This window comes from Streptopelia decaocto, assembly GCF_964273445.1.
Source record: "Streptopelia decaocto genome assembly, chromosome: 7".
Taxonomy (NCBI): Eukaryota; Metazoa; Chordata; class Aves; order Columbiformes; family Columbidae; genus Streptopelia; species Streptopelia decaocto.
The window spans coordinates 52,300,663-52,316,869 of NC_138661.1; positions in this window are offsets into that span (position 1 = coordinate 52,300,663).

Genomic DNA, 16,207 nt, shown 5'->3' on the forward strand with positions numbered 1-16,207 from the left:
TACACTAATGCTGGCGATAGGCACTGCTGGCATTGAGGTAGCTCAACAGCTGTTTCTAAAAAGTAAAATTAAAGGCAAACATGTTGATCTGCTTGATTAATATCACCTTGGAAAGTATGCAGTGATGGGACTAAGTTGTCGGTGAGACCATGCTACTGTCAGGTGTTCGAGGAAGGAAAACACATTATTGTGCTGAGGCTACCTGCTGCCCCACTCCCTGGCCATGCGGTACATGGCAAGAGAACCATGCATTCTCAGCTTGACCCGGGGGGAGGAATAACATCTGCATTTTGCAGGAGACCTTGGGTCGTTGTTTTAGCTCAGCATGGGGCCAGAGTTAGAGCATTTGAAATTTTGTATGGGAAAAAATAAGCCTTTCTGCTTTTGCCCACTGAAAGGCAGGCCCCTTCCTTCATCTTCCAGGTGCCCTTTCAAATTCTTGTTTGGGATTAAAAAAGAGCAGAGACTCAGTCTCTGCGGTTTGCAGGTGAGAGCTCTGTGCACCTCTTCTCTTTGGGGCTCTGCCCAAAATTTTGTCTTCGACACCAAGAAATGTTTCTGGTAAATCCCAGTGAAAACCAGGAGATAGTTGATTATCTCCATTCTGGCTGGTAAATTTGCTCTTAATAGGAGACGATGGGCAGGAGTGATCCACTGGCTTTCATGGGTCTGATTTTGGCAACAGGTCTAATGCTCTCTCACAACATTACCTCATTTTTTGATACCTCTGTGCTCAACATTTCTGTCACCAATAGCACACATATACCTTTTTTCTGGTTAAAGTATACTTTTATTTTTTTTCCTTCCTGGAAAGGCCCATTTTAAATGCTGGGGATGGGATGATCTTCAAGGTTCCCATTGCTCTAAACTTTGAGACTGCAAGTTCTCTGCACCACAGAAAGGAAGGCATTTTCATCTGTTTGAACTCTGCTGCTTGTTTAACTTAGAATAAGCCTGATTGTCCATACATAGTATATCAGAAAAAGTTCACCAAAATCTTCAGAATGCCTTGAGACTCAAAGCAGACCCTTGATTCCTTAAGTAGCTAAAGCAATTTCATCCATCAGCATCCACGAGTTAGGAAATCTCACATGCCCCTGTCATGGCTTAAAATGTGAAGTATCATATGTTTGCTAAATGAATGTGATTGCAAAAAGGCTCGTGAAAAGCGCTAAATCTCTGATGAGCGTATGGGGATGGGACTCATTTGCTCAAATAGATGTGAGACAAGGTTATCAGTTACATCCCCTGCCATGTGGTTCTTTTGGCCTCCTGCTAACAAATCCAAGTTGTGATGCTCAACTACACTTAATAGCATCTCTGCACAATGTGTAACACTATCTCTGCCTCACTTCCCCTCAAAAAAGATATGGGATGTACTTGAATGACCTAGTGGTATACTCATTAAGAGCTCTCAGGTTTCAGCAAGATATGAGTAGAGGGAATTCACTTACTCAGACCTTCTTTCTACCTCTAGAAAATAGGGAATTAGCAGCTACACAGGATAAAACCTGGCAGGCTGTCAAAACCAGGTGCAGAAGACTTGTGCTACTCACACTTCCTCCAGAGCAGGAATCTCCCACCCAGCATCTCACACGGAGGGGACAACTTGCCGAATTACCCTACAGATCTCCTTAGTCGTCATTTTCCTGCAATTACCACACTGCATGTGGCTGGCCTGATGGACCTCAGTTCAGTGGTCACCTGGGAAAGGCTCCAGAACATCCAGAGCAGCGTGTTCCGCAGATTAATCACACACACTGAGATTTGCCATTCAGGAGTTTATTTCTTGCACTTTTGAATGGTACCGAAGCTCACCTGAACTCACGTTTTGTTGATGGGGGACTTCGTGAGGAGGCTTCCTCTATCCATTGTCTTCTCCCTTCTGTGTAGCTTCCCTGGTGGGCTTTCTCCTTCCCTGGGGCTTACCCCAGTGATGTAGAAAAAAAAAAATATATTTTATTTTGCATTGGAAGTGCCATGTTATTAGTCTGTTTCTTCTCTTATTCTTGGCTAACCAAATCCTGAAAACAGCTCATGGCATTTCTGCAGCCCCAGAGGGGAAGGGCTGACTGTACCCGAGCTTTTAGGAATCCCTCTTGGCTCGCTATAGTTTGGGTGCAGAAATAAGCCAGAAGATTTATTGGAAGGAAAAAAGATATCATGTTGGCTCAAAGTTAAGCACAGACCATTTTTTTTTTGCAAAAGTTTCCCACTATGATTTTTTTCCCCCTTCCAAAATATGATCCCTTTGATTATTTATTGGAAACTGTATTTTCTTACCATAAATGGTCCTTTGGAATATGAAAAATGCTAGCAGTGATATAAAATGGATATAAACTATGGAAAGTTTTGTCTTAGAGGGAAAACTCCCATGTCAGCAGTGAACTGAGAGAGGGGGACAACAGGGGAGCCTGTTTCTCGACACTAAAGCTTTTTCTACAGAAAAATCTCAGCTCACTCTTTCCAGGTTGTGTTTCCCCATGATTTTCATGTGACTAGGCAGTGATGGGCTAAACACTCATCCATCGTTTCAGTTATGTGTGCCTCTCGTGAACCCCACAACTCCTCAGGTCCACATTGGGGTCCCTTGGCCAAAGGGTGAGAGTGTCTGAGTGGGAGTGGGCTGCTTCTGGCTCCTGCTGTTGGTGCTAAACTACCTCTGGATGTGACCCGAAGCCACCTCCCTCGATCACATCCCCTTAACTACGAGTAGTTGCGTAAGTAGGAACAAGGCTTAGGCAATCCCTAGTGTCATGTAATCAAGTTTTACAGTCCATCGCCAGCACAATAAAGTCTTTACTACTATAGATGTCTAGCATTTTCAAACCTGTCCTGAAAAAATAACAAGCCTGCTATGGGAGAACTAGTTAACAATTACAAGTTTGTGCAAGTTTTACTGACAGCAAAGGTCAGATCTGGAGGTGAGTGAGTTCTTGGAGAGCACCTGGGGACCCTGAAATGCCACCCGCATCTTCGCTGCAGTTCTTACACTCGGCAACCACTGCTGGGGCTGCTCTGCCCGTCCCCGGGTGTGTGTTGCCCCCAAAGCAGAGCAGAGAGCACCACAGCAGGGATGGTATGCCTCCATTTCCCTCAAGGGCAAGTCCAGGAGCTTGTGAAACAAATAGCTCCTGAGGAGGTGCTGCCTGCCAATGCACCCCTGTGCTGTGCCAGCAGCCTGCCAAAACACAGCCTTGAAGCACCCAGAGGGGTCTACACCCCCAAGAGCAGCTTTTGGGGGTGGCCAGCCCCTGGGACCTGCCCCAGTGTGGCCACTGGTAGCTGGACATGTGCAGTGGAGGTAATGCATTCAAACACATGGGCTGTTTGAGCTACAGAGGTGTAGCTTTTCACTTGGCACGGGACAAAGGGACCCTCTGGGGCACAGCGGTTGCCCACTACAGTCTTTGCTCTGCTCCCCGTGCGGAGTGCTGCAGCAGCTGGTCGTGTGGTGCAGAGTGGGGAAGCCGGCATCCTCTGTGCTGCTTGTCTCCATGTGGTTTCCAGCAGCTGTGCTCCTGTTGATGTGTCCAAGCACCCCTGGAGTGGCAGTGTGCGACCATCCTGCCAGCAGCATGAGATGAAGGGTGGGAAGGTGGACCCGGCACAGAGGAGGGTGCTTAATCATATGCACGCTTGCAACCAAATCCTGCGATACCTGCAGAGATACATAGGGCAGGTGGGGCAGTCCCTGTGTGCTCAAGAGGGGGTGGAGATGGAGCTGCTATAGCAAAGGGCGAGGCGCTGCGGGTTATCTGGAGCACACAGTGAGAGATGCCCTTGCTTCAAAAGGGACATTGTGCAAGCAGAGAAGGGGGCCACTCACTGGGATACAAGTAATCTCAGGTGCTTCCATAAAATAATCCAGGCGGCCATCTGGGTGCAGAGCATGTGAGACATCCCCATTGCCCCACTGGACACCAGGCTCAAGGGAGATGTTTCTGACAGACCACAGATTTCACAATTTTCCAGGCTCTTCCAAGCCAGGGACATTCATAAAATGTAACCCAAAGCCCGGTGTAACCCAAAGCCCATTGTAACCAACCAGGTCTTAACCATTTGTTTCTGTTACCTTTGGGTTAGCTGCTAAGAGTGGAGAGGGTTATGAGTACATTTGCGCCTCTGGAGATGCAGCTCACTGGTAGAAGATGCTCCAGGGAACAACTCCAGAAGCTTTCATTAGAGGAAAAGGGAGTTTCCCAGGTGTGCTGGGGCTCTGAAAATGGCCTACTGAGACTTAGACCCCTTGGCCGCACCTCCTGAGCACATCAGGCCTCTTGGCAGAGAAATGCTGACCTTTGGCCAGCCCAGATCACCAGGGACCATGGTACCTGCAAATTGGTTTGGCTGCACCTTGCTCAAGCACCCCTGGCCTCTGCAGGCTCAAACATCTACACAAGTACAGCTACCGGAGCAAAACAGACCAAATGGAATGATCTCTAGATTAAAGCTCTCAAAACCTTTCCCATCCACCTTGGGAAAAGCATATGCAAGGTTATAAATATAGATGGAAAAAACAGGTATGCTCCTTTTAACCCCATTTAAATATTACTGGCCACATTTTTTTTTGAGAAGGTAGAGGAGAAAATAGCACCTAAGAGCTACTAATAGTTCCTAGACACAGCTATTAGCAGATGCAGCAGAACAATTAGTTTGTTTATCAATGAGAAGAAGATTAAATCTGTGGCTATTAATGGCCCAAAAGTAATCCTTGTCATAGATAGAGAAACATTAGAAGAGGTGATGATGCCCTGCTAGAGGACAAGTAACGAACAACAGAAGTAACAAATAGCTTTCACAGAGTGGAGAAGTGCTGGAAAAATAGCCTGATCAGCACCGATCCAAAAATACACATTTTCAGCACTGATACCACACCTATCCTTCTTCAGGTCATGGAAGTCCATTATAAGAACCAAAGAGGATCTTGACCTGGTCATCAGGAAACAACCATGAGAGGGGCCATGGAGTTCACAAGCGAGTTTTTTCCAGTGTCCACAACTGTAGGCACTAAAGTTTCATGGTTCCATCAGCATGTATTCCACAGCAGGTGGCATCACAGACACCACTTGGAAAGCAAAGGCGTGGCTGACCTGGAGAAGCCTTTGGGAAAATAGAGAAGAAGAAGACCTGGTCCTTGGCCATGATGCTGGAAAGCATGGGCAGGCCACGAGAGAGCAGCAGACACAGCAGAAAGTGATGGGTGCTATAATCAGCTGGCTCAGACTGGATTTGTCCCCTGCTGTAATGTGGTCTTATGGATTTAAAATAAATGATCATGTCACATGCTTCTGTGTTTTCTGCTACTGCTTGTTTCTGTACCTGTGGGTGCACCATGAACATCTGCCACAGTTTCCCTGATGACGGCCAGTCACTAGTGGTGTTCCCCAGGGGTCAGTGTTGGGTCCAGTCCTGTTTATCATATTTATTGACGATTTAGATGAGGGGATTGGGACCATCATCAGCAAATTTGCTGATGACACCAAGTTGGGAAGGAGTGTTGACCTGCTGGAAGGCAGGAGGGCTCTGCAGAGGGATCTGGATAGACTGGAAAAATGGGCTGATTCCAATGGGATGAAGTTCAATAAGGCCAAGTGCCGGGTGCTGCACTTTGGTCACAACAACCCCCTGCAGCGCTACAGGCTGGGCGCAGAGTGGCTGGAGAGCAGTCGGACAGAAAGGGACCTGGGGGTACTAACTGACAGGAAGCTCAACATGAGCCATCAGTGTGCCCAGGTGGCCAAGAAGGCCAACGGTATCTTGTCCTGTATCAAAAATAGCGTGGTCAGCAGGACAAGGGAAGTGATCCTTCCCCTGTACTCTGCATTGGTGAGGCCACACCTGGAGTATTGTGTTCAGTTCTGGGCCCCTCAGTTCAGGAAAGAGATTGAAGTGCTGGAGCGGGTCCAGAGAAGATCAACACGACTAGTGAAGGGACTTGAACATAAGACCTATGGGGAGAGGCTGAGGGAGCCGGGGTTGTTTAGTCTAGAGAAGAGGAGGCTTAGAGGTGACCTCATCACTCTCTATAACTACCTGAAGGGAAGTTATAGCCAGGTGGGGATTGGTCTCTTCTCCCAGGCAGTTAGCAATAGGACAAGGGGACATGGGCTTAAACTCTGCCAGGGGAAATTCAGGCTGGATATTAGAAAGAAATTCTTTACAGAGAGAGTGGTCAGGCATTGGAATGGCCTGCCCAGGGAGGTGGTGGACTCGCCGTCCCTGGAGGTTTTTAAACTGAGATTGGACATGGCGCTTAGTGCCATGATCTAGTAAATGGACTAGAGTTGGACCAAGGGTTGGACTCGATGATCTCTGAGGTCTTTTCCAACCCAGTCGATTCTGTGATTCTGTGATTCTATGATAAAATCAGGGGCTGCAAGTAATACTGTGAGAGCACATTGAAGAACTATGTACTCATTCTCACACCACATTTTCTGCCAAGTTTAAATACAAAGCTTTGAGACCCCATTTTCTTGAACAATCTTTACTTTAAAAGCACATTTTGCTAGTCAGGTGCTCTTGGAATTTTTGGGTAAAGCTGCCCTGATGCTGCTGCCCTAAGGCCCCACTTTTACCTGGGAGATGTGGCTTGCCATCTGGAGGTGCCACTCACTCCTTTGCCTTTGCAGGATGCTCTGAGCTTTAGCACTTCAGATGCGTCCATCTGAGCTGGGGCTCAAAACAGAAGCTGTGATTTCTTCCTCCTTTCCCCTCACTCCCACAACACCGTCCACATGGGAACTGTTTTTTGCTGACCGGCACAGCTCTGCACCAATGGACCTTTCCTAACACAGCATCCGGCAGCAAATAAGACCAAACCCACCATTGCTCTCGTGAGCAGTGGCTGCCCCCAGGCATCCATCTCTCTGGGATTATCACCAGCTGCACCAGCTATTCCTAACTCCCGGGATGCTCTGCTAGGGCCGGGAGGTGCCAAGGATTTGCAGAAGGGCTGACTCCCTCCCTGCTCGCAGTCAGACGGACCCCACTGTAGAGTGCTCTGATCTCCCTTGCCAGGGCATGGGGATTCCCGGGTCTGATATCATTAATTATCACCAGGTAAGTGGATTATTTTGAGCACTTAAAGCTACTTTAAGGATTTGGATGTACACCGGTAACTGGTCTGCAGACTTGCCTATGGGTTTCTAGACAAGGAGGTGTAAATCCTACCGATAAGGCTTGTTAGTGTTAGGGGGCTGGGAAGCGGGAGGCAGGGGTGTGTTTGGAGCCAGGCACAGGGATCTCCAGGGGTTGGGAGGGGTAAGCCCGCCACTGCAGCCCCCTCCTCCTGCTGGGGAGCCCCGGGCCAGGGGGAGGCACTGGGGTGCCGCGGGCAGTCGGGGTCAGGCTGATTTACAGCAACGGAGGAACTGGGGCTCCTAATTCAAAGTTGCCGCTTATCGGTGTTTAGAAAGCAAGCTCCAATCTGTTCGTTAGCGATTTGGCCTTTGCCGTAAATAGAGGGGCCCCGTGCTTTGCTTTGACATTTTTGTCCTTATTATCTTGTCTCAGCCTCCGAGGGAGGTGAGAGAGTTATTTAAGGCTGACCTTAGTGCAAAGAAAATGAACAACTCCCTTAACCCACCCTGTTTTTCTGTCCACTGTCCTGGGTAACAACTGTTGCATCTAACTATCTGTGTGAAACACTTAATCCTCCACCATCCCTGCAAATATTTTCTGGATCAATTCACCCTGCTGTGCCCAGAGAAAATAATCGCAAAGAGACCAAGTAGAACTAATGTCAGGAGTGAAAAAAGGATTTTGCATCATTATCTCTCCAGGAAAATGAATGAGGATGGGCCTTGACCCCATCAGGCACTGGAGCTCACCACTGAGCCTGTCCAGTCTTGCATCACTGTGTTTCGGGTCTAATTCAAACCTGTGTTTCACATGAGTTTCAAAAACAGTTGCTCCATCCCGAGCTGAACCTCTGAACATCACATATAGAAACATGTGATAATGGCTGGTTGGAGCTGGAGAGCAATTTGTATTTGGGGAAATTTAGGTCTCCTCTTCTGGAGGTGGGGATGTGGGGGATGCATGAGGAGTCTGGGTGGGTCCCATCGCTGTTGGGACGTATGTGAGTTTGGGAGGCTTGCAGTGCAAATGTGAACATACGCATGTGCTCCAGCTGCTCCTGGGTGGTATACACCATGTACAAGATGGTCAAAGTGAATTTGTTAACAGAGACATGAAGAAATCCCTGTTCATTTGAAGCACGGTACTTGCAAGTCTGAAAAACATCTAATCCCCAGTGATCATTTTATTGACCTCCCACTGCCAACAGTACCAGCTGCACAATGGGAGTGCTGCAAGGCTATGATAACACATCTGTGGTGCAGTCACATAGGGTTTTAAATAATTTACCTAATCTTTGCAAACCTCTCTATTCAGTTAAAAAAAAAAAAAAAAAAAAAAAAAAAAAGATCACTTCTCAAGATATTTCAGACACTTTCTGCTTGCAGCTGTGCCAGGAAAGTGTCAAAAGATCATCTTTCCCCTAGAAAATGTAGCATTTTCCCAAACATCGTAATGAGCAAGTGTAGGAAAACTGAAAACAAATTCTTTGCAGTGGAAAGTGGAGTACCTTTTCTGGTCCCTGGCGGAAAAGAAAAAAAAGTCTGATTTGAGCTAGATTGGCAGCACAAATGACAGCTCAGGTCAGCTGCAGCCGTATCTGAATCAATTCCCGTCTCTGGGGGGCGCAGTGCATGTGTGCACAGATACCTGTGGCTATAGGATTTGTAAATAATTGAGTTCTTCTGATCCATACCATCACAGCACAGAAAGATTTGGTCCTGAGGGGGCTGACAGAGGTTCAAGCCCCAGATCTGCCACTTAGACACTTCTTCCCAAAGCTGTTTAGGCATGTAATTACTTTTCAGGCTCTGTGTCTGGTCTGAGTCTCTCTGATTCTGTGCCTCCTTTTATCCGTCAGCCTTTTACAGGGACAAGAGTACTCCTCTACCTCCCAAGTGTGTAATGAAGATGAATTCATTACAGTTGTAACACTTTAACGAGCACTGTGAAGATACAGGGTATCCTTACAAGTCCTAAATTAGGAAACTCCCTCTCAGACAGTGCTGGGGTGCCTGGATGCATGGTCCAGACCTGTGCCAGCAATAAATTAATTCACCTCTGTCCATGATTCGGGAAGGGATTTAACCACAGAAAGAGTCTGGCTTTCACGTAAAAGCCAAGCTTTCAGAATTACTGGATTTAGTTTCCGTAAACATAAGGAAAGCTCTAGAGCAGGAAACACTTATGTGGCCGTGGGCATCTCTTCTGATCTCCAGGGATGCATTCCAGTTCCTGGGCATCCTGTATCTCACTCCCACATGGTTGCAGCAGATGCCTTAGGTCATCTAAAATAGTCTCTATGCTTAAGCAAGCAGGACCCACCCTTAATTACTCTTAGAAGGGTCTTCAATACATTTAGGATTGGGGTTGCATAGCCTGGTTACATGCAAACCAGACTACATTAGCAGGCACCAGTGCATATGCTGGCATTCCTACACAGCCAGCATTACTGGAACTGAACAGAAGTAGTGTGAAATGCTGGGAGAGAAAGCACGTAGCAAAGGCAGGCCCCCTGGTGTGTTACCATTTAAAAGAGACCTCCCAACTACTGTTCCATGCCTAATTGTGCAATTGGTAATATCCTGGGAAAGAAAGGCTTAGATCAGCTCATCTGCAAACAAGGGACAGTTCTACACCTCCAAGTCAACAATTTGCATGAGCCCAATAATGGGCCCAGGGTTGGATTTTATGTGCTGCCTGAAGGCAAGACGATCAACTTGAATCTGGACAGCAGAAGGATGCAAGAGCCAAACTCAGGATGCTAGACCAGAAATATATATTTTTTATTCTTAATATAGTGTCAGCAGCAGCACAATTTCAAAATGAAAAATAATTCCGTTTCATTTTTCTTTACACAGAGAGACACACAGACAGATCCACCCACAGCAGCAGCAGCGACAACAAGAGACGACTCAGCGAGGCACTGGGACACGCATATACCAGAGGGTATGGCAGGGCCTAGCTCCAAGGAAGGCTTTTCTCCTTTCCTCCTCCCTCACCAGCCCATGCTCCATCTACAGGAGGGTTTAACCTGGGCTGACCCATCACTTTGGCTTTCTCCAGGTCACTTTTTATACATCTTGCAGCCACGTTTGGTGAGGTCTGATGAAAAGGCTCCTATGACCCACTCAAAAGACATGAGCTTGTGCTTAGGTCTAGCTAGGCACATAATCCTACAAATCTTCTCCATGGTCAGGAAAAGGGAATTTATAATATGTTTTGGTGGAAGGTGTGACTGGGTAGATTCTCTAAGTCTTTTCCTCTGAACAATCTTGTTCAAGGCAGCTCTACAAATCTGGCCAGCCTTGTGCACAATACTTAAGGGATACCTTAAGATGAAATTTAAAGCATGGGAAAAATCTAAAAATACTCAGGAAAAAGTCTAAAACCAGGAATACTGGAGGGCTACGGGAAATCCCAACTATATCGGAGATTACAGCAGGGGCTGGCACCTCGCCAGCCCACAGGAAGCCGATGGGTGATAGAGACCTAGTGTTCCTCAATATGGGAGAGCAGATGAAAGAAGACTTGAGAATACATCACCTCTATTAGTGGGACTGGTATGACATGCAGCAATAACCTATGCCAACAGAACCAATGCAACATCAGAATATCAACTGCTTCAATGGGAAAATTGTGTTTTAAGAGTGACTCAAAATAAGTTTGTCTTCAGAAAAGGAATACCATCTAGTGGCCCAAAAAGGCAATAAGGAGGAGCAATGGCAGTTAGAGAATCAGATGAATTTAGAAAAAGAGAATGAAAAACTGCAGAAGTAAGGAGAGGGATTAACACATATAGTGCAATGATTCACCCTGGAGCAAGGGAGAGCTCAAAAGGGACCTGATCATAATAAATGCAGAGCTAAAATTAGACACTTGTGAAAGCAGATTGGGATGCAAAAATTAAAAATAACGTCTGTAGCTGCAGGAAGTGGTGGAGAGAACTGGACTGGGAGCCACCAGAGGAAGATGATCTCAAGGATGATATGGGCAAATTGGAAGAGAAGTTGAGAATAGCAGCTTATCCCACAAAGTCTACAAGTGCCATCCCAGGGCAGAGAGGTATGACAGATCAACCTGCTATAGCTGTTAAAGAGAAAAAAAATGACCCCAAGTCAGGTAGCTGCAGATATGAAGCCACCGAAAGAAAGTACAGCAGTACAGTGGAGTGTAAGACTTAGAGAAACTGCTCCAAACTTTGAATTAAATGGGAATTAAGCCACAAATTGATTAGAGCTTGTGCACCACCAGCTTTTATTCACTGCATGTTGGGCACCTCCTTGATGAACATTTAATCATGCTATCATGGGCATTTAATCAAATTGCCCAGGAGAATGGCAAGACAAGGATGAAATTGGCAGCACTAACATCACTCCATAAGCTTGAGGAAGATGGAGACTCTTTAATGAACTGATGGGGAGCTTCTTGAATGTCAGCAGGACATGACACCATGTACCAACACACCCACTGCCAAGGAAGCACAGGGATCTCCATTGTCCTGGCAGCCCCAAGGCCGAGTCGGGCTCCTTGGACAGTGGGTGAATTAGGAGAGCTAGCAGCACAAATGCACCCCCACGATTCACAGCAAACTCACATATGGCAAAATGCAGGGGAAGAAGCAATCTACAGAGTCGCTTTCACATTAAGAGACAAACAATATACTTTTACTTGCATCCCACAGGGCTGAGCACCTGCCCTGCTGCACATGCTTGAAGTAGGAAAGTGTTTGAATTATGGTATCCAGGTGACAAAGAAAAGAAAATATCTTATGTGGATGGTATTTGAGGGACAGCTACGGAAGAAGAGGTACAAGTAAGAAGTAGCTGAGTTTTAAAATTAATAGACCAAATGGGATTTAAAGTCAATTTGAATATGGCACAATTAACACAATCCCAGGTTAACTGCTTGGGAATTGGAACTGCTGAAAAAAAGAAGATGGATAGATGCTAGAAAGGTTAAGCTTTCTGTGAAATAAATACTCCAGCTAATCAGTCCCACCTCTGAAGAGTGCTGGGAGGATTTAATTTCTTATGGCGGTATATCTATAACCATGCTAGTATCTTATGGCAGTGTATTCATCTTTGCTAGTACCAGCAGAGCATTATGGAAATGACAGAAAAAGAATCAGGAAGGGAGCTGGAGCAAAGAGCAAGACAATGCTTTATCTAATGTGAAAGAAGCTGCTTGAAGAGCTCCTGCACTAAAATTCCCAGTCAAAGGAAAATTATTTGTAGTAAGAATTTCAACATGAGCTGATTCTGTAGAAGCAGTACTGTTACAGAAAAATAGTGAAGGAAAATGGATACCAGTAGGATATGAGTCCTCCCCTTTCAGGGGGCTAGACCAAAATTTCCCTGGTCATGAGAAAGGCTGGTTAGAGGCAGTGATGGTCTTCAAGGCTTTGCCCCTGGACAGTCCACTTACACCGCAGTCTACTCATACTCTGCTCTTGAGCACAAAAAGAAGAAATGGATATTAATGTGGATATCCTTTTAAATGAAACCAGTAATAAACCAAAGACATTGTGCATTTATGGGAGTGCTAGATTTGAACAAGGAGGAAAAATAATCCAAGATACTGCTATTAGTGGAATGACAGAACAAATAGTAAGAAAACCAGAGAATGGATCGTGCCAAGCAGTTTACAGGCTGTCAGTAAAAGACAGACCCCTCTACACAATATCTCTCTGCAGATAGTTACTATGCTGATAATAGAATAAAATACTGGATGCATGATATGGAGAAAGGCAATGCCAAGCACGTAAAGGGATTCCCATGAAGAAAAAAGGTTTATTTTACAAGCTTAGAGGGACAGTGAGAATAAAATATATGTAAAAGATGTTAAAGTACATGGGAAGACTGAAAGCAACACTGAGAAACAGTGTAGTGAGCAAGTAGATTAATTGACTAAGAGTTTGTTTACTGCAGCTTCAACCAGGAATCAGCTAAAAGAGAAGATGGGATGGATATTTTGGCCAAGCTGAATGAGAACAAATTATTTCAGACTGTCATAATAAGTTACATAAAGGAGTACAGGGCACATTGAAAAGAGTGCAAAGAATTTCTATTTGGCCCCAAATGAAGCAAGAAATAGAGAACATGAATAAAAACTTCATAAGATGTGCAATGATGCAAAAGCGTACTAGTAAAAGAAAGCTGCCAAGTCTACTGCATTGGCTAAATCAAGGACCTCAGCAAATACTGCAAAGGGATCATTCTGATAGGAATACAGCCCCTGAAACTGTAAAAACTCTGTTAAAGAAAACTGGCCATAGGTATGGAACAGTAGCTGAGATAGTATGAGATGAAGAGCAGGGGGCTTGTAAGTGAAGTAGCTCGAAACTTAATGAGTAACCTGGGGATTAAACAAGGGCTGCAGATACACCATCACCTGCAATCCTCCAGACTGGTAGAAAGAAATGAGTCAGACTATTAAAAATAGACTAAAGAAAATTGTAGGAAAATACCCAAAGTGATGGGCTGAAAAGTTAACCTTGATATCAGTAGCTTCAAGAAGCAGTGACAGAATAAGGATTGGCTTACAATCCTACCACACTTTTTTTGATAGCTCATTCATTGGTCGCCCTGTGTCCAGGACCCTACAGTTTTATGTCAGGATAAGGAAGAAAACAAAGTTTAGGTAGAAGCAGCAAAATGAGAAAAATAAGTAAAATGAGAAAGGAAGAATTCAATTCATATATGGCTTATGATATAAGGGGCCAAGTACCGTATTTGAAACTAGATAGAAAGGAGCAAGCCTTGGAGACAAAATGGAAGGGGAACTATTATGTTACTAATAGGATAAATCTTCTAAGATATTAAATGGATGAGGGAGCAGTAAATACAAACGGGTTCATGTTTCTTAGATGTTCCCCTAATGGGCCTAAAAATTCACGGACACAAAAAATATCCCAAAGAGAAATCTTGGGTGCCTGTTCAGCCTGAGCCCCTGCACTCCCAGCATGCCCAGCACCACCTCGTCACTGGGAAGCGAGGGGATGCAGCCTGAGTGCTGCTCACCTCCTGCCTGGCTGCAGTAGATCTGTTTATATGCTTGCATACCAACAGGGCTGGTTTAGGCTTTAAGTTTTGCTTATTTTCTATTTTTGTAGGGCAACAGATTTTACTACAGCTCCTCGAACAAGCAACAGCTGACAGAGTCACAGAGCAGCAATGCAAACTCCGAGGCAAGGCGGAGGAGCTAAGGGCTCCTGCAGTTGCAAGGATTTTTAACTTGGCTTTTCGCCCCATATTGATAACTTTGGTCTTTTTCTAAATTACATTAATTTTAGACATTTGACAAGACAGATAATGACTGTGAAGTGCTTTGGAGAACTAGAGGTGACCACCTTGAGACCTTTATGGGTTTGGAGCCAGACCAGAAAGCAAAGGCCTCCACACAGACTCCCTGCTCGGTCCTGATGAGGAGCCTGGTGTCACTGCAGGCTTTGCAGCATTCTTGCTGTGCTCATGGGTTGTAACACAGGAGCTGGAGAATACCAAAGGAGAGGACAAACAGCCATGCGCAAGCCAGTAACATGGCATTGTCATTGCTAACAAGGCCATAAGCTGAGCATTAACTACACAGGCTTCATTGCTACATCTTACCTGTTTATTTTCTTTATTTTAGTCTGTTCTACTGGAGTCACCAATCAGATTTTCAGGGCTGGATACCTAACCTATGACCTAACCTGCTTTAGTCTTGCAGAGCTTACCCCAGCTGCCTAATCTAATTGTAATAATTTAAGACCCCAAATTAAAAATTGTTACAGCTCTTAAGGGAGCTTTGAGAGTTACTGTCAAGATCTGGATCCACCCAGATTGGGAAATCATAGCTGGAGCTTTGGAAAAAGTGCTCTAAAATTACAATAACTGAATGAACTTAGTATTTTTATTCACTTACAGGACAGTCCTCTGAGGATGAACAACTTGAGGAGAAGCAGTTAGCCCTAGTGTTGAACTGCTGATTTCAGTAATGGTCTTTTAAGCAATTTAGGAGGAATTTTGGAGGGGGATCAAGTAAGAAAGGAAACGGAAAGGAGGGATTAAAGCGGGGGGGGAGACTAAGTGCTGTCAGTAGCTAAGTAGTTAAAATTTGAGAGAACTAGGGGTTAAGCATATGTGTGTAAAGGTCTGAAAAGGGATAAAGCATAATGGATTGTACAGTATTATGACTCAACTATAGTAGAAGTAACATTGGAGAGCGATGGTATACATAAGTATTGGAGGGTACTTACACCTAATACCCAAAACTTAACAACTAAGCCTTGCATTTCTTTAAAGAGGAAATTATAAAAATCATATATAATGGTTAAGGATGGTAAAAGTCTACACAGAAATGTTATAACTGATCATGCAAACAACTATGTGTAATTCTCCCCTTTGCAGTCCCCCACAGCTGTTTAGCTGCCTCCACTCATCCCAACCCCAGCTCTGATACTGCACAGCTGCATAACCTTGGGCCAAACTTCTTAGCAAACCGCTAAGTTATGAGACAGCCTACAAGAAGATAAGAAGGGCAAAAGCAGGGGGAGGAAAACTGAGAACTTTGCATCAGATTGAGCCATTAATATCTACAGTGAAAGCTGGATGAAACTGGGTTTGAGCATCCTAACCATATCTTACCTTCTTCAGAAACGGCCAGCAACAGCATTAGTCACACACCTGAGCTACATCAGGTGACAGTGATACAGGGATATCTAAGAGCAAGACAATGCTGTACCTGTATAATAGACTGAAAAAGTGAAAGCACGTGAATCCCTCCCTAAAAACTGGCAAACTAGAGACACCAAGGGCCCCACTCATTCTGCAATAACCAATAAACTCAGGACACCAAGAGGCTGCCGAGGCTGCCCAGGGCCACCAGCATGCAGGAACATCGACAGCTATGACTGGTATCTGCTGTGAAGGATGGCAGCTGGGCTCTTGAGCATTCCCTGCTGTGGGAGCTTTTAAACAAGGGCTTGAAGGCAGTGTCCGTGCTCTGGTTCAGGGTGGCCAGGGCTGGCTCTGTGGTGCTTGTACTGGGGAGGATACAAGTAGATCAGGGCTGCTCTAAGCCAGACAGGCAACTCCTGGCTTACGTTAATTTAGAGGTTCAGGGAAGCTACAATGCTTATTACAGC